Source organism: Rattus norvegicus, chromosome 8 (genome assembly GCF_021556685.1).
Source record: "Rattus norvegicus strain SHRSP/BbbUtx chromosome 8, alternate assembly SHRSP_T2T, whole genome shotgun sequence".
NCBI classification, from domain to species: domain Eukaryota; kingdom Metazoa; phylum Chordata; class Mammalia; order Rodentia; family Muridae; genus Rattus; species Rattus norvegicus.
Window position 1 is genome coordinate 107,468,512 of NC_141541.1, and position 24,767 is coordinate 107,493,278.

A 24,767-nucleotide genomic window follows, 5' to 3' on the forward strand; every position below is an offset into this window, starting at 1 on the left:
TCATATCATTCTTTCCCAACAGTGATGAACAGTAGCCATGGGGTGGAAGAAAGAACCCACTCTGGACCAACAACTGCTTCTTAAATATAAACACAAGCAGAGTCTGCTGTATTTGGGTCACTTTCCACTTCCACTCTGCTACAATCAACCCTCACTATTTAGTCCCTCACACACACACAGTTGCAAAGCTGTAATTAAAACTCACTATCTTTAGTCATAGGCAGTTCAATATCAAATGCTGTCCTTCTCTGTCCGAACAGGAAACAGAATCCTGAAGAAGAATGAAGACAGTGCCTCCATGAAGCCAGCAAAGCCCTCACTTCTGCTCAGACTCCAGCCTTTCTCTCTGCTGATTACTTCGCACACTGCTTTTAGGGCACCCACTGCCCATGAAAACCAACACAGGGACGGCTCTCCCCCTTTTAGCACCTCTGAGAATTGCTGTTTTCACAAACAGACCCAGCAGAGGCACTGGGTGTGAATCTGACTCAAGGCAGACATGAAACTGGGCAGAGAAAGGACATCAGAAGCCTTACATATTTTAAGAAATGCAAGACCATTAAGAACTCAGGAGGGGCTGGGGATTTAGCTCAGTGGTAGAGCGCTTACCTAGGAAGCGCAAGGCCCTGGGTTCGGTCCCCAGCTCCGAAAAAAAGAACCAAAAAAAAAAAAAAAAAAAAAAAAAACTCAGGAAGCCAGAGAACAGGTGCAGGATGACAGCAAGAGGCTGAGTAAATGGTGTTCCTCTCGGTGTAAACGCACAGGAGAAGAATGAAGACTATCCAACAGGAAAGTACAAAACAATTAAATAAAGCCCTGTTTAGGAGTAGAGATATAGTTTAGCCAAAACTCTAACTTTAATTGGTCATGAGCCAAAGCACAATTTACACTACTGATAAGTTCCAATGTGAAAGGGAATATATAAGAAATATGAATCCAACATAAAAATTATAATAGGCGGAAATTTACAAAAGCCCAAATAACCCAAAAGCATACAGGTAAGAATGCTTAATATACTGGAGAGATGGCTCAATGGTTACAAGCACGGATTGCTCTTCCAGAGGTTCTCAGTTCAATTCCCAGCAACCACATGGTGACTCACAGTCACCTGTAATGGGATCTGATGCCCTCTTCCGGTGTGTCTTAGGACAGCTACAGTGTACTCATATACATAAAATAAATATATCTTAAAAATGTTTAGTATAATTATTCACCAAGGAAATGAAGATTAAAACTGCAATCAAGCCAGTGGCTGCTCACACCTGCAAGTTCAGCATGGGAAGCAAGGGGGGGGGGGTGTCTGAGTGAGCCAAAGCTACAGTGTCTGTCTCAAAGCTACACTGTCTGTCTCAAAGCTACAGTGTCTGTCTCAAAGCTACACTGTCTGTCTCAAAGCTACAGTCTGTCTCAAAGCTACAGTCTGTCTCAAAGCTAGTCTGTCTCAAAGCTACAGTCTGTCTCAAAGCTACAGTGTCTGTCTCAAAGCTACACTGTCTGTCTCAAAGCTACACTGTCTGTCTCAAAGCTACACTGTCTGTCTCAAAGCTACAGTCTCAAAGCTACAGTCTGTCTCAAAGCTACAGTCTGTCTCAAAGCTACAGTGTCTGTCTCAAAGCTACAGTGTCTGTCTCAAAGCTACAGTCTCAAAGCTACAGTCTGTCTCAAAGCTACAGTCTGTCTCAAAGCTACAGTGTCTGTCTCAAAGCTACACTGTCTGTCTCAAAGCTACAGTCTCAAAGCTACAGTCTGTCTCAAAGCTACAGTCTGTCTCAAAGCTACAGTGTCTGTCTCAAAGCTACGGTGTCTGTCTCAAAGCAAAAATCAAAAGCAATGAAACAGAACCCTCGATACTCACGGGTCACTGTTGCCAGGTGAACAAACTAATGAGAATCTTTTCCACGCAGAGCGTCACAAGCTGCACTGTTCTTTATTCTGTGACGCTCTTACCCAAGAGTATCAGAGCTATGTGAACATTGAAGCTAGCATTTTTCATAATAACCAAAAGAAGTCTCAACTCAAACATGCATTAATGGAAGAAATTGTGCTGAACGTTTTACAATATGGATAATTAAATACAACTATATACGATACCATTAATGAACCTCACAAATACTGTTAACAGAAACAAAATGGGCCAGGCATGGGAGCGCACATCTGTATCCATGGTAATCAGTGGGCAGAGACGGAAGAATTGCTACTCAGTTTCAGGCCAGTTTGGAATAATGAGACACTGTCTCCATTTTTAAAAAGGAGGGGTAGGGGAGGAGAAAACAGCAAAAGGACAAATACCATGAGACTGAATTTACTTAACTATAAATAACAGTTAAAATATTATTAGAGATAGGCATAGTGATTCAGGAGGCTGAGAAGGAACTGTCACTGCTAGTTCCAAGCCACAAAGAAGTTCCAGGCCAGCCTGGTTACAAAGAAACAAACAACAAAATGAAATCAAAACCACTGGGAATGGCGGCACACACCAGCACTGAGGAGGCAGAAGCAGGTGGATCTCCATGACTTTGAGGACAGGGTAGTTCACTGTCTCTAAAAAATGAAAAGGAAGAAAGGGGGCGGGGCAGCAGAATTATTTAAAGATCAAAATCATGGAGATATAAAAACATACTAAGGAAATTAAACAAAGTTCAGTAAAATGCTCTTGTGAAAGGGAGGAAGCAGAGGACAGCGCCAATACTGCCTAAGGTTGGTGCTCCAGTGTGTACGGAGCCTGAGGCTAAGTCTTCTCCCACTGTTCTTCATATTCACCGAGACAGGGCCTCTCCAGTTGGTCCAGAGCTCACAGAGGATCAGAGCCAGCTTACTCAGAGGATCCTATCTCCCCCTTCCAAGGGTGGGAATTCCAGTCAAGCTGAATGAGAGATTCACCCAGCATTTACTGGGTCCTGGGCTCTAGCCTGCTGTTTGCACAGTGAGCATTTTAACTGCTGAGCCCCTTCCCCTTTTGTACTTGCATATTTTGACAGTGACAGCAAAAGGCCTGGCATGAAGAGCCATGTGATGGGAACTCATTCTCTCGTCCGCTCAGCCTGTGGGCTGGATGTTGGTGTTAAAGACCGACCCACCACTCTGCTCCCTGGAGTGCACTCTTCCAGCACTGACTGCTCCCACCTAAGTTCCTACCTGGCCAACTGCTTATTGTAACTTTTGTCTTTACCTCCCATTTTAAGGCAGACTACAGCAAGGCTTTGTATCCTGCTAATTGCTGCTCATAACACTAGTAATAGTACTTGAGCTCCTTTATGGATCTGGGTTCAGTAACACACACACACAAGTCTGGATTACACAGCATTTCAGATTAAGAAACTCAATCTATACTATCTATTTTATAAAGTTACATGTAAAATAGATCCTACATATTATGCATAAAACCAGTAAACTTCCAGGGCTGGAAAGATGTGCCCTTGGATAAGAGCACTTCCTGAATGATTATAAGGGCTGAAGGAGTTCAGATCCCAGCACCATGCAACAAGCTAGGCATTAGTGCTATCAGCACCCAGCTCTGCCGAACAAGGGCAGGTGTACAAGGACTGCTGGCCTGGTGGCATCCAGGCCAGCTGTGAGAATGTGAGCCCAGATTGAGGAAAAGGCTATGCTTCACATGAACAGCTGAAGACTAGTAAGAGGAGACCCAAAGTCATCTTTTGGCCCACATGTGTGCAAACAGGCTTATAGACTCAGTCACACAGTTGGACACAGACACACACATAATCTTTAAAAAACAAAAACAAAAAACCTTTTGAGGCTGATAAGATGGTTCAATAATTAAGCTGACAACTGGCTATACTCCAGTTTCAGGGAATTCCACACCCTTTGACCAGGCACACGCATGGTGCACTGACAAACATGGGAGCAAAATACTCATACGTAGAAAATAAAATAGATCTAAAACAAACCAACCTGAACTAGTGACATGATTCTGCAGGTAAAAGTATTTACATTAGCAGGTAAAGACAACCACAGTTAGATCTCTAAAACCCATATAAAGGCGGAGGAAGGGGACCAATTGGACAAACTGTCCTCTGAATACATGAGCGCTCTCTCTCTCTCTCTCTCTCTCTGTCTCTCTCTCTCTCTCTCTCTCTCTCTCTCACACACACACACACACACACACACACACACACACACACACCCCAATAATAATAATAATGGTAACAATAATAAACAATAAATTTTAAGACTGTCTTAACCTAAGTTCACATAAAGATAGATACATAATAGCATGACCATTCAACACCCTCTTCCACTAGACACTGACTGAGAACAAGGCAGCCATTATACTGCCCTTTATTACTTCCTCTATCGTGTGGCTATCAAAAGACTAAATGACATTCCGGCAACATAAAAAAAAAAAAAAAAACAGTTTTGAAAGGTCATGCTATGCAGACAGTCACAGTACACAGCTTTCACAGTACCCTTACGTCTATGGAGAACTACATGACAATCTGACCAGTTATGTTCTGGTAAAAGCAAATGCACACTGCCACTGCATGGTCAAAGGATCAGAAATATAGACACTTGATGTCTTTATGAACATTGTTTCCAGCTGCATAAGCATCCAGTGCATATTAATGAAAAGGACTCTTGAGCAATGAAACAGAATTACAGGTAGAACGCCAGCCTCCCTGAACTCAGCAGGCAAGCTGAGACTGGACGTCCTTCTCTGCTGATCCCAACTTTATAAAAAAACATAACCTTTTAAATTAAGACAGATCAATGGCAGGCTTTGTGGTCACCTGCCTATAATCATAGCACTTGGGAGGGGAAGACAGGAGGTTCCTATCTCAAAAAACTCAAATCATGGTAGTACATAGGCCTCTAAACCCACTTGGGAGGTAGAGTCAGAAAAATCAGGAATTCAAAGTCAGCCTCACATTTGGAAAGAGTTAGAGACCAGACTATGCTACATGAGACCCTGTGTCAATAAACAAAAAACAAAACCACAAAAAGAAACCACAACAACTTTTAAATATGTCATTTTCCAAGGAAAAGCTTGACAGCTACATTCCACTGAAGGTATCCTTAGTGGTAGAGCGTGTGCTTAGCATGTGTAAGATACTGGATTAAACCTGTAGCACCTAGAAAATTACATTAGCCCTGCTCCTGGGCACAGTGGCTGTATACATGTCTCACTACAGTGCTCTGGAAGCTGAGGCAGGAAGGCAGCCCTGGGTGGAGGCCAGCCTGGGCTACGGGATGAGCTCATACTTCAAATGAATAACCCACCCCACACGATCATTCTTCCTTCCTTCCGCTCCTGGTATTCCCCTCGCCACTGTCATATCATGTGCTTTATTACTATCCCTGAGTCACACTGATCATCCTTCAAAATGTCCCTCATCTTGGGTTCGGTCCCCAGCTCCGAAAAAAAAGAACCAAAAAAAAAAAAAAAATGTCCCTCATCTGACTGCTTCAAGAGCCTGTTAGCCAGGCATAAGTGGTGCAGGACTTTAACCCCAGCACTCAAGAGGCAGAGTGTGAAGCACAAGGCCCTGGGTTCAGTCCCCAGCTCCGAAAAAAAGGAAAAAAAAAAGTATTCAAACTCATAGGTTGTTAATAACAGCAATGTGGAGCTCAGTGGTTAAGAGCACTGACTGTCTTCCAGAGGTCCTGAGTTCAATTCTCAGCAACCACATGGTGGCTCACAACCATCTGTAATGGGATCTGATCCCCTCTAATGACATGTCTGAAGATAGCTACAGTGTACTCATACATAAAATAAATAAATCTTAAAAAAAAAATAACAGCAGGGGTTGGGGATTTGGCTCAGTGGTAGAGCGCTTGCCTAGGAAGCGCAAGGTCCTGGGTTCGGTCCCCAGACCCGGAAAAAAAAGAAGAAAAAATAAATAACAGCAGTCTGTTTTGCTTTTGTTATCTGAGCTAGAAATGGCTTTGTGCTCTTAGCAACGCTATCACCCGATAAATCTTTATTTAAGCCAATAATAAGGCAGGCCCACCATCACACTTGCCTTTAATCCAGGGCTTGGAAGACAGAGGTAGGCATAGTTCTGTGAGTTTGAGGCCAGCCTGGTCTACAAAGCGAGTTCCAGAGAGCCAGGGATACACAGAACAACCCTGTCTCCAAAACCAATAACAATAATAAAAATCGCCTTCATTCAGTACTGTCTGTGTCTCACTAGTGTGATCCCAGTACTCTAGAGACTGAAGGAACTCGAGTTCCAGGCTAGCCTGTGCTTCATAGTCAATTTCAGAGCAGCCTGGGCTAAAATATCAACAAACAGAAGAAGCACACAAACAACCCCTGATTTAAGGGGCCCTAAATCTCGGTCACCTTAAAATGAGGCTTAGGGACCCAAAATGCAAACCGTGTCTCGAGAGATTTGAAAAGAGTCAGAAGCTGACCAATATTCATTCCTTCCTTCTATATTCAATTTTGTCACAGACTAAGAAATAAAATCTACAAAACTGGACACTTACCTCAAAATCACAGCCCCCATTTCAGTCTTCTAGGAATATATGATATAACTTATTGTTAAATGTGAAGTACTCATGGAAGACTTCTTCAGATTGGAAGACAGACTGCAAAATAAAAGGTTGAAGATAGAAAGTATTAATCAAAATGGACAGACAGTGTCAAATGTTTACTACCTATGTGTGTCACTTGACCATTTATAGCCACACACTGTTTAATACTTTGAGAGAAAGATCTACCAAGGTTGAAAACTTATTATATTTAGGATCTATGTTCCAATGCTCTCAGCTTTGGGACATTTAAAAAAAATCGGATACCATTTCCTTACACTAGTGGGTTTACATATTCAAGATCAAATCTAAAAAAATAATTTATAGAATGTAGTATAAAATAAAAGTGCAGGACCCCTCAAGCCAGTGGGGATATACGGTAAAACCCTGTCTCAAAAAAAAAAAAAAAAAAAAAAAAAAAAAGCAACAGAATGTAAGATCATTTTCCCAAGATGGTTCTAGAAGGAACTATGTCTAAACCCAAAGCAAAGCAGAAGACGAGAACACTGACTGAGCAGAGTCCACCTGCCTGTGCCCATTCTGGTGGCCCATCCATCATCTCACAGGAGAAGAAAGCTCAACCGCTATGCTACCATGAGGTGTCTTCTGACCACTGAGAGACGATGACAATCATCCTTATGCTCACTGAAGACGTCAAGGCCAACCAGATCAAACAGGATGTGAAAGCTGTGTTCACACTGGTATCACCCAGGTCAACACCCTGAGTTCAGTCTAATAGAGCAAGGCAGCATCCATTCAACTGGTTCCTGACTAGGACTCTCTGGACACTGTCACAGCCGTGATCACCACAGTCCAATTGGCTAATTCTAAATGTAAATCTCTTATCTCTGTAAGAATATTTAGTGCTGGAAAAATTTTTTTAGTATTGCTCTTCCAGAGAACCCAAAGGTTTGAGTCCCAGTACCAACACCAGGCAACTAACTCCAGCTCTGTGGAAATCAAACACCTCTGGCTTCTATAGGCACTGCAGTCATGTGCACATAGCTAAGGACAGGCAGAAATCTAAATAAAAATAAAATTAAAAAATTTCTAATGTGTAAACCAGGCATGGTGGCTCACACCTTTAATTCTAGAACCCAGGATGCAGGAGCACATGGATCTCTGTGAGTCTGAGGCCAGTCAGGGCTACAGAGTCGAGACCCAGTCTCAAAATCAATGAATCAATGAATGATGCAGGGCTACTCATTCAAAAATTAAGAATTTCAAGACAGAGATCGCTTAGCATTAGATTAAGCACAGTTCCTCAAGTAAGGAGCCCTGTGTAACTACACAGATGACATGCCCCAGGTGTCAGCCACACTCAAGACACTAACTCAAGGTCTGGAGGCACATGTCTTTAAAACCAGCACCTGGAGGCAGATATAATCGAAGCTCTGAATTTGAAGCCAGACATTAACTCTCTGTTAAGTCTACTAAGTGGACAAGTATTTGCCCAGCCTGGTACGATACATCTGTAGTCATAAGACTTAAAAGGTAAAGGCAGGGGAATTATGATTTCAATGTCATCCTCAATTACATAATGAGTCTGGAACCAATCTGAGCTACGTGAGACCCTATGCCAGAATCAAACAAACAAAACAACAAGTCAGACTGACCCCAGCGCCTCTCTAGGAACCCTCCCAGCCCCTATCTATCTACCTCCCCAGCCATTTTACAATCTGTAAGACAGACGTAGCTCAATGCATTTCCAACCTGGACTTGACTACTTAGCTCAGTCTTCCTGCCTCAACCTCCCATGTGGCTCCCGACTTCGGCCTCCAGGCATGCACTAACAACAGACTTAACTTTATTTTCTTCACATACTCTTCCTTCTCGGTTTTTGACAGTAGTGTCTCACATAGCCTACAATGATTTTGAACTCATGTACACACATTCGAATAAACATGGAGATATACAAACACATATGCCACAAACACAAATGGTCCCCATTCCCTCTTTTGTCCAATTTACCATGAGTAATATAGTGATATAGCCTGCTTACTACAATGAGCTAAAATTTACCTATTCTTAAACATAGGAAGCTGAGAATAGGATTTTAACAAAATTCTCTACAGCTCTGTGTGTGTGTGTATGTAGAGACATATACATATATATGTACATATATGTACAAAAATAAAATGTTATCATTACCTTTTGCTCATTGGTGTTTTAAAAGCCGGCATGTATGTCTGTGTGAGCATGTCAGAAGCCCTGGTACTAGAGTTACAGACAGGTGGGAGGTGCCATGCTGGTGCTGGGAATTGAACCCAGATCCTCTGGAAGAACAGCCAGTGCTCTTACCCACTCAGCCATCTCTCCAGCCTCTAGAGCACAGTTTCCTAAACTGGGGGTTATGGCTCCATATAAGGTTTCTCTGGGAATCACAGAAAACTGGCAGTTCTGCTACTGTTCTGCCATGCAAGAGGCAGGAGGAGGAAGGTCACTGCAAGCCTGAGGCCAGCCTGGTCTACAAAGCAAGTTCCAGGCCCACCATGGTTACAATGAGATTCTGCCTTAAAAGAAGAAAAACTTTTTTCTTGTTCTATTTTGTTGCCCTAACCTGGGCCTTGAACATAGCAATTAAGAATTAGGTTGTATTCCCTACCCCATTAAAATTATGTTTAGTAATTAATACTTTATCTTCTTAGTAAGTAATATTATCTTGATAAAGTATTCATATGAAAATAACCCAAATTTTTACACCAAAACTTTTTTGGCCAAGCATAGTTATGCACACCTTTAATCCCAGAACCCAGGAGGTAGAGACAGATCTCTTGAGTTTGAGACTACCCTGGTCTACACATATGGAATCACTATGGACCAACCAGGGTCTCAGAGTAAGACTTCTCAAACAACAGAAAATGTTTGTGAGGGTTTCTTACAACAGGGCTTCATGTGCCCCGGGCTGGTCTCAACTCTAGGGATCAAGTAACTCCTGATCCTTCAACCGCTACCACGGAAGTGCTAGAGTTACAGGCAGGCCCCACCATTTTGGCTAAAACTTTTTATTTACTTATGTGTATGAATGTTTTGCCTGCATGTATGTCCATGTACCACATATGTGCCTGGTGCCAAGGAGATCAGAAAAGGGTGTGGGGTTTCCCCAAATCTGGAGTTCCGTGCTGTTGGGAGCCACCATGTGGGCACTGGGACTCAAATCTAGGTCTTCTGGAAAATAAACCAGTGCTCTTACCACTGAACCATCCCTCCAGCCCATAAAACTTTTGTTAAGGTAGTTTCATTATGTAAACCAGGTTTGCCTTAAACCAGGCACCTACCTCTGCCTCTGGAGTGCTGGTACTAACGCTGTCCATGTACTCAGTCTACTGTGTCTCTCTTGAACCTTCATCGGTTTGCATCCCCAATGCTTCGCACAGCATAAGCATATCCTCTCAACAAATGTTCCATGAAGAAGTTAACACAGGAAAAAGCTCACATGCTCTAATGTTGAAAGTGTATGTGGATGAAGTAGACATTCCCACAACTAATTCTTTAGCTAAGAAATGTATAAAAGAAACGCATGATAAATTGAAGCGAAGCCAGCTGTAGAATAAAGAATACATTCAGACCTGGCATGATACAGTCGATCAGACCTTCAAAGCTCTGCCCTACGGCAGCAAGGAAAGCTGACCCCAGAAGGCAACTCGACTCTGAACACCCACAGCTCCAGTCCTCTGACGGAAAAGCACCCACCTCTGCCCAGGAACAATTGCACCACTGTTCTTAAAAGGGCGGGAGAGGGCAGTGATGAGGCAGGGAGAACCCCAGCAACTGGGGACTAAGAGAACACAAGTATCTGGTGTTAGTGAAATACAATGTGTACTTGAACTTTTCATCAAAGTATAACAATAAAATAAACAGGGCTAGCTTGCAGGTCAGTGAAGAGGGCAGATATGACACCTGAGGGGCTGGTCACTACCAAAAATAAACGAAATAAATTAATGTTAAAAATCGGGGGGTTGGGGATTTAGCTCAGTGGTAGAGCTCTTGCCTAGGAAGCACAAGGCCCTGGGTTCGGTCCCCAGCTCCGGAAAAAAAAGAACCAAAAAAAAAAAAAAAAAAAATCGGGCTGGGGATCTACCGCAGTGGCAGAGTGTGGAGGCGCACACTGTTCCATTCTCAGTAACACACACACCACACACCAAAATAAATGTGACAAATAAATCTATCTACCCTAGCACCTTAGTGATGAACCGATATACCAAGATATATTCACTAACCAGCTGAACACTCGATCCAAGGAAAATAAACCATTACAGAAAGGGCTTGGCAGACTGGAGCCCTCCCCCCGACCTCAGGCGCTGCAGCCTTCAGCACGGCTGACAGCTTCCTCTACGCCTCGGTTCTCCACTGTAAAATGAAGCTCTAAATGCAGCAACCGTGTACTGTGATTTGCGAAGTCTTTAGCTCATAGACAAGAAAGCCTCGACCCCTTGGAACAAATCAGGTATTCCGATGATTTATATCCTCATCAGTCAACTCACCAACAGTGCCTACTGTGTGGGGAAGGAAGGCATCCACTTGGTTAGATCATTTACAGACAAGGTCATGTCGCGCCCACATTTTCCTTAGTACTAGCTACTTATTTAATGTCTATGTACACAGACACATTCGTATTTTTTCTCCATTGCTCACACTCATGAGCTAGTAGTACCTTGAGTAAATGAATACCGGTGATCAGAAGGAAATCTTAATTCTGGGCTGGAGAAATGACATCTCAGTGGTTAAGAGGATTTGTGTGAAACCATGAGACCCAGAGTTCAATCCCCTTATGCAGACACATACAAATTAGTAAAATCTTTAAAATTAATTAATTAACTTCTGCTGGGGTTCATGTTACATTCTTAACAACAAAACACTTAGGATACAGAACTGGAAGAACAGGAAGTTTAACTAACACTACCATGGGCTGCAGAAGGAGATCTTGTCTTAAAAACATAAAACCAAACATTTCTGCAGTTACTTCTTCCAAGGCAGTGGTTCTCAACCTTCCTAATGCTGCGACCTTTTAATACAGTTCCTCAGTCCATGGTGACCCCCAACCATAAATTATTTCGTTGCTACTTCATAACTGTAATTTTGCTGTTATGAACTGTAATGTAAATATTTGATAGTCAACTGACAACCACTGTTCCAGGGTACACTGTAGGCAACCTTTAGGAGATCCCCTCCAAATAAAGAAGACGGGCAGGGCAACATACTTTCAATCCCAACATTTAGAAGGTGGAAAAAGAGAATCAGGAACTCGAAATAAATCTCAGCTATTACAGAGTTTGAGACCAGCCTGGACTACAAGAAATCCAAAGTGCTACAAAAGACCCAGTATCGATAATAATATTGACAATAAAGAAATAAACAAATCAGGCTTATGAAGTCTATCTTTGATTAAGTCCACAGAGCAATAATGTCTACACAAACTGAGAAAATATGTAGTAACATCAGTACTCACAACCATCTGTGACTCCAGCTCCGAGGGCGGGATCCAACGCCTCTGGCTCCCACAGTCACCTGTGCTCAAATACACATGCCCACATGCAAACAGGTACACACACACGTAATTTCAAATGATAAAAATAAATCTTTAGGTCTGGAGATATAGCTCAGTGGTTAAGAGCACTGACTGCTCTTCCAAAGGTCCTGAGTTCAAATCCCAGCAACCACATGATGGCTCACAACCATCTGTAATGGGATGTGATGCCCTCTTCTGGTGTGTCTGAAGATAGCTACAGTGTACTCATATACATTAAGAAAGAAAGAAAGAAAGAAAGAAAGAAAGAAAATCTTTAAAGTAAAAACAGCAAAGAAAAGAAAACCCCCTAAGTACTATTGATGACAGATGTGATGTTAGCATATCTCCTTTCTGAAACATGAATATAAGAACAAAAAAAAAAAATCTAACAATACAAGTGTTTGCTTTGTTGTTGCTGTTTTTGTTGTTGTGTTGGTCTCTCTGTGTAGTCCTGGCTGTACTGGAGCTCGCTTTGTAGGCCAGGCTGGTCTTGAACTCACAGAAATCTGCCTGCCTCTGCCTTCTGAGTCCTTGGATTAAAAGATGGATTGGATGCTAGCACCAGCATCACCCAGTGTTCTATTCGTCTTTTAACGTAAACGGTTTATCAATTACATTTCAGGGCCTGTCTATTGTATTTCATTGGTTCATCTACTCAACAACAAATCTGTTTCCTTCCTCTATGCCGGGACTTTAAGATTAAGCTCAGGAATGTCTAAATCATCCACAACCCGCAGCCTAGCAAGGCAAAAACAACAAAACAAAACAAACAAACAACAACTACTCAAGGCCTTCTGATCCAAAACTCTTTCATAGATCTGCACACATATTTAACTACACTAACATGATACATTCAGGAAGTTTTTATTTGCAGAGGGTGGTGTTGGCAGGGTCTCCCTGTGTATGTAGCTTTGGCTGGCCTGGAACTCATTAGTAAGCCATAGCTGGAACTGCAGGTATAAGCTACCACACCTGGATCATTAAACTTCCTTGCTACTGGTTTTTTAATGGGGGGAGGAGGGTGCAGAGAATAGCTCAGTGTCTGAGCACTTATCTAGCATAAACAAAACCCTGAGTCTGAATGATCTGCTCAGAAGTATTCTGAAATAAATTACACTTGAAAACAGACCAAGAAGTATAGAACTGCTACAATGGTTACCAGGAAAATATCACAAAAAAGTAAATGGTCAGGGTGTGGTGGTGCACGCCCCAGGCAGGTCTGAGAATCTGAAACCACCTGGCCTAGGTAGAGAGTTCCAGGACAGCCAGGGCTACATAGTGAAATCCTTTGGATCAAAAAACCCTAAACAAACAAGAAGCTGGGTATGTAACTTACACATGAAATGCCACCATTTAGGAGACTAAGGATAAAGGATTACCCCAGGTTCCAAGGCAGCCTAGGCTACAGTGAAACATCGACTTTCAAAACAGGAAACAAATCAAATTTAAGGCCTGAGGCTGTAACTCAACGAATAGAGTGTTTGCCAAACATGAATGAAGCCCTAAGTTCAAAACAAGCTCAGCGGCGGCGGCGGCGGCGGCGGCGGCGGCGGTGGTGGTGGTGGTGGTGGTGGTGGTGGTGGTGGTGGTGGTGGTGATGATGATGATGATGATGATCAGCCTGGACTACATACCCAGCAGTATGTACTTGGGGCAGGAGAGCAGAAATCAGACAGCCCTACCTGACTCTCGAGGCTGGAGAGATGGCTCAGTGGTTGAGAGCACTAGTTCTTCTTCCAGAGAACCCAGGATCAATCCCAACACCCACATGGCAGCTCCCAACCACCTGTAACACCAGAACCCTCTTCTGGCCTCCATAGGCAATAGGCACACATGTGATACAGACACAGGTACAGGCAAAACACTCATACACTTAAATAAATACTTCTGGGCGGAGAGATGGCTCAGTGGTTAAGAGCACTAAATGTTCTTCCAGAGGTTCTGAGTTCAAATCCCAGCAATGACATGGTGTCTCATAACCATCTGTAATGACCTGATGCCCTCTTCTGGTGTGTCTGAAGACAGCTACAGTGTACTTATATATAATAGATAAATAAATACATCTTTAAAAAGTACTTTAAGGGCTGGAGAGGTGGCTCAGTGGTTAAGAGCACCGACTGCTCTTCCAAAGGTCCTGAGTTCAAATCCCAGCAACCACATGGTGGCTCACAACCACCCGTAATGGAATCCGATGCCCTCTTCTGGTGTGTCTGAAGACAGCTACAGTGTACTCATATACAAAATAAATAGATAAATCTTAAAAAAAAAAAAGTACTTTAAGTTTGACTCTCAGTACTGGAGACATAGCTCAGCAGTTCAGACACTGCCCTTCTGGAGAACCTGAGTTTGATTCCCAGCACCCACGTGGCATGGCAGCTCATAACTGTCTGTAACTCCAATCCCAGGGAATCCAATGCCCTCTTCTAGCTTCCTTGGTTATCAGGCACACAAGTGATCCACAGACAGACATGTGGTTAAGAGCACTGGCTTCTCTACTGGAGGGCCCAGGTTCAAGTCCCAATCCCACAAGGCAGCTCACAACTGTCTCAATAGAACTCCAATTTCAGGGGATCCTACACAGACATACATGCAGGCAAAACACCAGTACAAATGAAATAAAATAAATGCCATAAAAGCCATACACATAAAACAATATTTTTCTCTTACATCTGACTCTACTACTCAAAAACATTGCTCCATTTGACATTAACTTCCTGCAATTCCAGTTTCCTCGGTGGTGATGTCATTAGTACCTTCATTAGAGAGTTGTTACAAAAATTACAGAAAGCACTTAGCACAGCCTGACATGTAAGTATCCAATAAACATTTGTTCTTGTTGGTCTCCTAGTCCCACATACAGTAGGAGACACTCGGGAGTGTTTCTAATTTGCTATACAAACAGACACAGCTTTGAGAGGCAAAGGTTGGAAGAGAAAGCTGGTGCTAGGCATAGCATCAGTATCGGTAATGCCAGCCAAGGGAGGAAGGGGCAAGAGGATCAAGGGCTTGAGGGTAGGCTCAGCAGCAGTTAGAGGCCTGCCTAAACCACTTGAGATGTTGTCTCTAAAACTAAAACAAATACAGCCAGTGACTTGCTAGATAGGTTGCTTGCCTAGCACTCAGGAGGCCCTGGGTTCAGTTCCTGGTACTCATACTAGGCAAGTGCTGCTGCAATCCCAGGACTACAGAGATTAAAAGAGGAAAAATGCTGAAGGTTCTGCCAGCCTGGGCCACACAGAGTAGTAGCCAGGTCTGCAGGTCTACATAGCAAGACTGCCTCCAAGCACCACCACTACCACACCACCACCTCACTCTGCCCCAAACACAAGTGATAAGTAGTCTGATTACTGACTCATCACAGAGGCAGCATGAGACCCTTCCACTCACAAGTTCCTCATCAAGACATGACATGGACAGAGAGAAGGCTGAGGTGTAACTAGTGGTCAGTGTGCATGAGGCCTTGGGTTCACACTCAATAACACAAAATAAAAATACTAGAATAAAAGTGAAGTCATGGGCTGGAGAGATGGCTCAGAGGTTAAGAGCACTGACTGCTTTCCAGAGGTCCTGAGTTCAATTCCCAGCAACCACATGGTGGCTCACAACCATCTGTAATGGGATCTGATGCCCTCTTCCGGTGTGTCTGTGGATGACTATAGTGTACTCATATGAAAATAAATAAATAAATTTTTTAAAAAAAAGTGAAGTCATACAGCCTGAGTTAATAATGGACTGGGTGTGGTGGTACCCAGGCAGGGGAGGAGGTCAGCCTGACTCTGGGGATAACCTTAGCTAAACCATAAGGCCCTGCTTCAAAGACAAATGGAAGTGAGAGTGTGGCTTACTGTTAGAGGGCTTGCCCAGGACACAGAGAGCCCTGGATGCCATTCCCAACACTGCAAAACCAGTAACTTTAAATGCTGTCAATTCATTGATGGAAATCTATGAGACAGTGGTGACCTGGCCTTAAAAACAACTTCTCTCAACCAGAAGCTAAGGCAGGAGGATCACCAATCAGGCCAACCTGAGCTCCAGAGTGAGGCCTTGCCTGGGGCGTGGGAGTACCTCACACTCTGGATGGCAGGCAGGCAGGCAGGCAGGCAGGCAGGCAGGCAGGCAGGCAGGCAGGCAGGCCGGCCTCCAGGGTACTTAATTTCTATGAAAACTGCCATAGATTATTTTAAGTGAAGCAAACTCCAACCCTGATTGTGTTTATAATTCTAATCATCTTCAATGTCAGTTGTTCAGATCTGAAAATCCCAGTTGTTTAAACTAGTAATATAAAAGTGTGTTCAAATGAGAGTTTGGCCCCTTGTTGACAGCCACTGAAAATGCCTTTAGGTGGCTTAGCAGGTAAGGAATTCGTGGAATTCTGGTCCTCAGTCTAAGGATCACTGTGGTTGACCACAGTCAGCACCGAATTATTTGGGCAATGCAGGTTGGTCATCCAACTACTTGAATGCCTTCCACCTTTTCCCCACTTCACAACTGCCATTCCTTCAGGCAACAGGAAGAGTACAGTTTGTGAATATTAATACAGTTAGAAAATATTCTTAGTTACTAGAACTGCCCGGGGACAAACTACGGTCAGGAATGTGGATAGACTGTAGTTTAAAATAAAGCTTCTGGACTGCTACCGAATTTCTTTTAGTCTACTTAATCCTCAGTTCAGGCATGGATAATCTGGGTCACGTTCCTGTGTAAGGCAAACCATCACTTGCCTGTGGTCTCCCTGTGGCCTCAGCACTAGAAGAACCAAGCCACAGGGCGATTGGAAACTGAACACCTGGATCATAATGACACCATAAAAAAGGACTGTTAGATCTCAGCAGGAGATTATTCCCAGTTAAGGACCCAAACCTCAGGTTATCTGTTCAGTATTATAAGAGCTATTTTATAGGCCACATACTGATTTATATAATCCTAACATTGTACAGCTATGAGTTCCAGGCTAGCCTAGACTAGAGAGGGAGACCCTGCCCTACTCTCCCCCTGCCCCCAGAAAAACAAATCAAGGATTTACATATTTTCTGAGGCAGCAAGAGAACATGAAATTAAGCATATTGGGTGGGAATCAAGAAAGAGCTACATTTGCAAAGCACTAAAGGCAGAATACCATCCCTCGGTCATCAGAAAACCGACTACCTAAAAAAGTGCTAGAATAAAATGAACAAGCTACCCAGAATGCACACGCAAAGCAAGAGAGAGATCAAGAAGAAAAGCTGGGTTGGAGAGATGGCTCATCAGTTAAGAGCACTGGCGGTTCTTCCAGAGATCCTGAGTCCAACTCCCAGCAACAGCGCGGTGGCTCTGATGCTGTCTTCTGGCATGCAGCTGGCATGCAGGTGTACATGCAAAAGGAGCACCCATACACATTATCAAATAAATAAATCCTAAAAAAGAGGAGGCGGGGCTGGAGAGATGGCTCAGCGGTTAAGAGCACCCGACTGCTCTTCCAGAGGTCATGAGTTCAATTCCCAGCAACCACATGGTGGCTCACAACCATCTGTAAAGAGATCCAATGCCCTCTTCTGGTGTGTCTGAAGACAGCTACAGTGTACTTATATATAATAAATAAATAAATCTTTAAAAAAAAAAAAAGAGGAGGCAGAGGAAGAAAAGCTGAGTCAGGCATAGTAGGGCATGTCTTTATGGTTTCTTGTTTGGTTTGGTTTTTCAACACAGGGTTTCTCTATGTAGTCCTGGCCGTCCTAGAACTCTGTAGACCAAGCTGGTCTCCAACACAGAGACTGAGAGACTGATCCATCTGCCTCTTGCCTCTCAACTACTAGGAGTAAGTCAGGCTGGTACTTGTTTTTAATCCCAGCACAAGACACAGAGGCAGGAGAATCTCTGTGGGTTCAAGGCTAGGCTGACCTCCTTAATAGCCAGAGGTAAGAGACCCTGTCTCAAAAAGAAAAAGGGGGGGGGGGGGGGGAGGCTGAGTTCAGAACACAATTTCCACACTATCCGGCATCCTAACAATAAATGCACAGGGATTCTATTTTATCATACATGGGAGAAGGGGGTGCAAGGATATGGCTCAACAGGTAAGGATACCACCTGCCAAACCTGACAACCTGAGTTCGGCCCTCAAAGCCCACACAGCAGAAGTAAAGCACAGACTCCAGAAAGTTGCCCCACCCTCCACACAGGTGCTCTGTGTGGCATCCTCTTCTCACCCCCAGACACACACATACACAATAAGGAATGCATTAAAAAAGACGGCCAGGCAGCATGCCAAAAGCCTATGTCAGCATATCCCAGAGACTGAGGCACAAGGTATAAGTTCTAGGCCAGCCTTGGATACACATTGAGATCTATCTCAAAGCAATTCAAAGTTACAAGAAACACCTTTAAATTTAAAGTCTCCTTCGTCACCTAAGAGTGGCAGTACACAACCTTTTATCCCCGCACTTTTAAGGCAGAGATAGGCAGGTCTCCCTATTCTGAGTTTGAGGCCAGCCTGGTCTGTCTACATACCAAGCTCCAGGACAGCCAGGGCTGCACAGGTAGACCATTTAATCCCAACTGTGCATCTAATCTAATCCTTGACTTTCCCCAACTCACTACAACCTTTTGAGTCAATTATTTACCCTAGAAACAATCATGGAATATGTGCAAAAACAAATCCACTAGCTAGAACCATTCCAAAAGGCCAGAGTGGAGCCAAGAGTAAGTAGGACTACAGGAAGGCAGACCTTGATTGCAATAAAACAGAAGACCCCTCCCACTGGAAGGATGCCTCTCACAGGTGTACAGGGACATTTTGGATGTTCCAGGAACACAAGCTCTCCTTAGAAAACCAGCCAAAGCAAACCAGGGAATACAAGGAGAAGGGAAGAGAGGGAGCCAAGCGTCATTGCCTTTCCCCCCTTGCACTTCATGTCTGTTCACTATTTTGCTTCTAAAACTTTACATTTCAACATCTTCCCCTGTATTTCTACTTTGACAATGGACTGGCATACTTCAAATTCTGCTTTCCATTTTCTGAGACAGGGTCACAGAAACCTGGTAGCCCTGGCTAGCCTTTGATCCATAGCAATCCTGCTTCAGCCTCCTGGGTGCTGGGAATTACAGGCATGGACCACTTCTAATTTTTCTATGACCCTTCTTTGCTAACCAACCTGCTGTACAATTTCCAGGATTGACATTTCAGGAAGATCCAGGGAGAAACTCTGAATGATTTGTCTCTTTATACAACATGATTATGCTCTCGAGAAAGCAGTCAGTAGGAACCAGATGATAGGCATTTTCCCCCAAACAGAGTAATGTGTGGTAACTGAAACAAATGATTGAGAAGATTATATACACTACTGCCACAGATACACTTGTGCACACACCCCACACACATACATTCTCTCACACACACACATACGTACATACAATGAAAAGTTCTCACACCTTTGATCCCAGCACACCATTGGCAGAGGGAGATAGATCTCTGTGAGTTTGAGGACAGCCTGGTCTACATAGCAAGTCCAGGCCAACTAGAGCCACACAGTGAAACCCTGTCTCCAAAGAAAGGGACACAGACAACAGAGGAGGCAAAGCGATTAGAGGATATGAAAATAAGGTTTGGGGGGTTGGGTATTTGGCTCAGAGGTAGAGCGCTTGCCTAGCAAGCACAAGGCCCTGGGTTCGGTCCCCAGCTCCGAAAAAAAAAAAAAAAAAAGAAAAGAAAATAAGGTTTGGATTTTCTTCTGCTAACGAGGCCATGGGCACAGCAGAATGGTACGAATTGCTGATTGCTGTGGTAGTGCACCTGCAATCCCAACACATGGGAAGTGTAGGCAAGGATATACAGCCAGAGCCTACAGATGCAGAAAGATATGATAGAAGACAAGGGAGGGAAGGGCTGAAGAGGGCAGGAGAGAAGGAGAAGAGAGCTGAGAAATTACACCAAGGAGGAACAGAGATGCTAGCAAGCGGGTATGTGAAGAAAATTCAATCCTGATATATTTTAGAAGTGAATTTGAAAGGCTTAAAGAGCTGGGTGTGTAGGTAGAAGGGACAGTGGGGCAAAGAGGGGACTTAAAGATAGATGCACTCCTGTAATTACAACCCTTGAAAGACCAAGGCAGGAAAATCACCAAGAGTTCAAGGCCAGCCTGGGTTCCACAGCAAAAACCAAAACAAACTGTATGGTCACCGAAGTTTTCACTCAAGGATAGAGTGGGGTGAGGAAGACTCCTAATACGAACAGGTTGCTGGGCAGAGAAGTACAGGCCTGTAATTCTAGCACTTGGGACACAGACGGATCGGGAGTTTGAAGCCAACTTGGGCTCCAGTATGCCCTGTCTCAGAGCAAGTAAAAAATAGATTAGGGAATAGAGTCAGTTCTCTATTTAATATTACACACACGCGTGCGCACACACACGCACACACACACACGGTATAAAACTCCATTCTGCAAGCTTGCTAGTCAAGTGCTCTCTCCACTAAATTAATGCCCAATCCTGACCATATTACACTTAAAATGCCTACAAATGGGACTAAAGGGATGGCTGTTTGCTAAGAGCACCCACTGGTCTTGCAGAGAACCTGGGTCCAGTTTTTTAAGATAGTGTCTCTGTCTGTCTGTGGTCATGCTAGCCTAAAACTCATGTACAACCCAGGTTGGCTCTTGATGATTCTCCTGACTCAGCCCTCCAAGAGTTAGGATTACAGGTATGCATTCATAAACCATCTCTTCACTCACTGTTCCCTCTACTCTACACATAACCAGCTCTTTAACCCTTTCAGATTTACTTCTAAAGTTTACCATCCGCAATTTCCAGATCCAGAAGACCCAATGCCCTTTTCTGGCTTACACTGACAATCTGACATTCACAGGATTCACAAACATACATGTAGGTAAAACACTCACAGCCGTAAAATAAACTTAAAAAAAAAAAAAAAAAAGGAAAAAGGATGCCTAGAAACAGGGCCAGGGGCCAGAAGGGTAGTTCAACGTTGGAACACTTGCCTGGCAAGAACATGGAACTAGATTCCACCTCCAGAACCACAAAACCTCCATCCAATCCAGATCCGCACCCCAAAAAAGTTAAAAGAAAAATGTATAGTTCTAGATGTAGCTGAAGTTTGATGCTCAGGGCTGGTGATAAAAATCTGAGTCAACGACATGTGATAATATTTAAAGAGGGAAGAAAATGACATCACTCAGGATGCGCACAGGTAAAGAAATGAAGAACAGCCAGGAGGCCCTCGGGGATCTGGGATGTTTTCAACACAAGGTGTGAGGCTGAAACGATGAGGGAAGAAAACCTGAAAAGGCTGAGGCCTAGGAAGTCCCCTGTGACTCTCCTTACAGCGGCTCCACCGAAACTACCTCTTCCTATCTGCCACATATTTATCTAATGTCTATCACTGAAAATTCTGAGGTTCAGAAAGATGGGGTAGAATCCCAGCTCTTTTGATTCTGACTTAGGCCAAAGTCTAGAGCCAAACCAAGATGTCACTTCTGACGCTTGGCCTTTTCATAGTGGGTAGCAGGAGCAACAACTTACAAGGCACATAACTGGGCCGTGGTGGCGCAGCCACTATGGAGGCAGAGGCCACCTTGGTCCACAGGGTGGGTTTCAAGACAGCCAGGGCTACACAGAGAAACCCTGTCTTGGGAGGGGATAAGAAAAAAGGTCATCAGGATTCACGTTTGCTTTCTGTGTAATTTGCTTACATTCACAAGACAAGTTGACCAGGGATCGATCCACCTGCCAAAAAATAAAAACCAAAGCAGGAAAATGGGGCTGGGGATATGAGCCATGGGCATCTCACCCAGTGCGAAGACCTGGGTTCAATCCTCTGCATTCACACACAGAGGGAAGGGAAGCCCAGGCGGAGACAGGACGTGGCCCAGCTGGTACTAAGGTTCTTAACTAGCATGCAGGAAGTTTGATCTCCAGCTCAGCACAAAACCAGGCGTGGCTGACAGGTGAGTGGCGGGATCCCGCAGAGATACAAGAAGCCTGAGCTACACAGTAGTCACAGGCCAGCCTGAGGACAGAGCAATACTCTGTTTCCGCTTTGTTTTGGGGTTTGGTTTTAGTATACAACATGGCTGGGGACACACAAGCTCTGAAGTAAAGCATTTGCCTAATATAAAAAGCTCTGGGTTCGGGGCTGGGGATTTAGCTCAGTGGTAGAGCGCTTACCTAGGAAGCGCAAGGCCCTGGGTTCGGTCCCCAGCCCCAGAAAAAAACAAAAAACAAAAAACAAAAACACCCCGAGGGTCGAATGCCCTAGTCAATGTGTGAATCACATGGGTAAACTAAAGATGCTTCTTAAATCCTGTGGGCTTTAGTGAATACAATTTCAACTTTACAGTTTCAGATTTTTGCCTTCTGAAACTTGGGCAATAGCCTAATCCAAGCCACTCTGGTCTTTGACACATTATAGACTTTCTACACAGTTCTGCTTTCTGTTTTCTTTAAAAAAAAAAAATCCGTGTGTGTGTGTGTGTGTGTGTGTGTGTGTGTGTGTGTATGTGTGTTTGTGTGTGTGTGTGTGTGTGTGTGTCCCCCAGCTAGAAGCCAACCTCAGGTGTCCTTCCTCAAATGCCACACATCTCACACATCTTATTTTTTGAGGTAGGATCTCTCATTGGCCTAGGGTGCCACAATTCTGCTAAGCTAGCAGGTCCACCAGCAAACCCCTGGGATCCGCTTGTGTGCCCCCCTCCCCAGCAATGGGACACAAACAAGTGGATGCCACCCTATCTATTCTGGATGTGCTCTTGTTTGCATAGCAAGCACTTTACAGTTGTTGAGTTCTGTAATCCAAGGACGGACAAGGGAGAAAGAAGCATGAATCAAAGCCAACCTAGTCTGTAGAGTGAGTTCCAGAACACTGTAGGCTAACACCGCAAAATTCTATCTCAAAAGATCCGGGGCTGGGGATTTAGCTCAGTGGTAGAGCGCTTACCTAGGAAGCGCGCAAGGCCCTGGGTTCGGTCCCCAGCTCCGAAAAAAAGAACCAAAAAAAAAAAAAAAATCCAAAACAGAACAGAAAACCTTACAATAGTACCAAAATACGCAAGTGATAATGAACTCCTGGAAACTCAGACTCCTTGGAGATTTCATTACGAATCACATTCCCAACCATCCATTCAGCACTTCAGAATAAATACTCATCTAATTTAATTATGATGACTTCACCAGACAGTAAGTAACACTGCCCACAAAGATGTTTACAAAAGCACTTGTCACTCCCTTCGGATGTAGCAATGCAGAAAAAAAAAGGAGTATGTTTCCATACTCTTCCTGTGTTTATACTCTGTAACAAGTGACAATTTAAGTGTCGCTTCAGATGGGTTAAATACCAAAGCAAGTCAGGTAACAGGTCCCACCATCTTCAACGTTGTGTAAACTGTGATTCTGATGGGATTCGTAGCACTAATTCACTCCGTACCCAAGACAGGTTTCCAAGTCAGCCTTTGCAGGAGACAAACTACAGAATTCTACAGACAGACTACAGAATCCTACTCTGGCCGCTGTAAGATAACAGGATCCTTCATTAAGCAACTCGAGTTGAGCTTATTGCAACACTAGAGCGGTTCGGAAATAAATTTGCCCCCAATGCCAACCTCCACGAAGGAACAAGCCAGAGCCAGCAAGGATGCTGCAGCGGGCTGCTCTCAAGAGCTCCGGTCCTCCAAGCACTTACAGCGAGGTTAGCTCGGTCTCCCGCAACCTCGGGAGGTGAGTATTCACAGTTCCCGCTTCAGGGTATTTCAGCCAAGGCCGCGCGGGTCGCGTTAGCGGCGGCACCGGGACTCTGACCGGTCCGAAACCGGAGAGCCTGGAATTGCGCCGCGAACGCTGAGCCGAGGCACCTGAGGGTCTACAGCCGCCCGGCGTCCGCAACGACACTGGCTGGGCCGTTCCGCACTCGCGACCTCTGTGGTCGCCCACTGGGCGCCCTCCGCTGCTCCGTGTCCGCCGCCCGAGGCCTGGCGCCGCGTACCTCGGAGCCCGCGCGCCCGCGGCCGAGCCCGGCAGGAAGCGCCCGCCCGAGCCGCCAGCGCCGCAGCCCGCGCCGCCTCCCGCGCTCACCTGCCCCGCGCGCCGCCACCGGCTCCCGATCCCGCAGCGCCGTCAGCAGCTCCCGCAGCCGTGCCCGCCCGGCTCCGGCAACCGCATGCCCGACTCCCAGCCTCCTGCTGCCTTCGGGGCTCAGCGCGACACCCGCCCACCGCCCACGACCATGGCCGGCTCCGTCTCAGCCGCTGCACCGCCCGACGGAGCACGCGCGCGCCACCGCCGTGCCCGCGCGTGCGCGAGTGCGCGCGCGAGCCTCCCGGGCTCTCCTCCCCGCTGCCGGCCCCGCCCACCCTCTAGGGCCAATCCCCGGACGCCCGCCTCCAGGCAGCCCCGCCCACTCACCGTGCAAGGCTCGGCCTGGCCCCGCCCCTCGAAAGGAGGTGCCACCAGCCTCGCCCTGTGCCGCTGACTGTGCCGCGTTCCCACAGCGCTGCCGGCGCGCTTGGGTTGGCTCGTGGAGCACTGCGGTGTCTGCAGCCCCCAGCTCGCCGCCTTCGGGAAAACCTGCACCTCCGGGTTCCGCTTCTCCGCAGACACCCCTTTGTTCCCACAGCCCAGCTGGCCTTCCGTTCCCTGCGATGTGAACGATCATTTAGATTTAAAGAGTCCAGCCTTTGAAACACTTCTGTGTTCGTCTCTGCACCACCGCAGCTGACGTTTGGCTGCCAAACCTTACGCTTAGCCCAGCGCTTTTTTCTCGCCTCTGTCTCCCTTTTGTCGGG

At 45.1% G+C, this 24,767-nt stretch overlaps 1 protein-coding gene across 6 annotated transcripts in view; it reads right to left on the minus strand.

The window, feature by feature from the left end:
* Pik3cb (phosphatidylinositol-4,5-bisphosphate 3-kinase, catalytic subunit beta) overlaps positions 1–24,260 on the minus strand; it is a 105,162-nt gene extending 80,902 nt beyond the window's left edge. For 2 of the 6 annotated variants that reach the window (XR_015627037.1, XM_087563986.1), the window contains exons 1-3: positions 23,669–23,978; positions 9,774–9,991; positions 6,451–6,552 (exon numbers count right to left, since the gene is read on the minus strand). The gene's annotated coding sequence lies outside the window, so the exon portion shown is untranslated. Of the gene's footprint in view, positions 1–6,450; positions 6,553–9,773; positions 9,992–23,668; positions 23,979–24,057 lie in introns of those variants that run through there. The other 4 variants (XR_015627036.1, XM_087563983.1, XR_015627038.1 and 1 more) reach the window with 2 other exon arrangements.
* Positions 24,261–24,767: the final 507 nt, after the last annotated feature.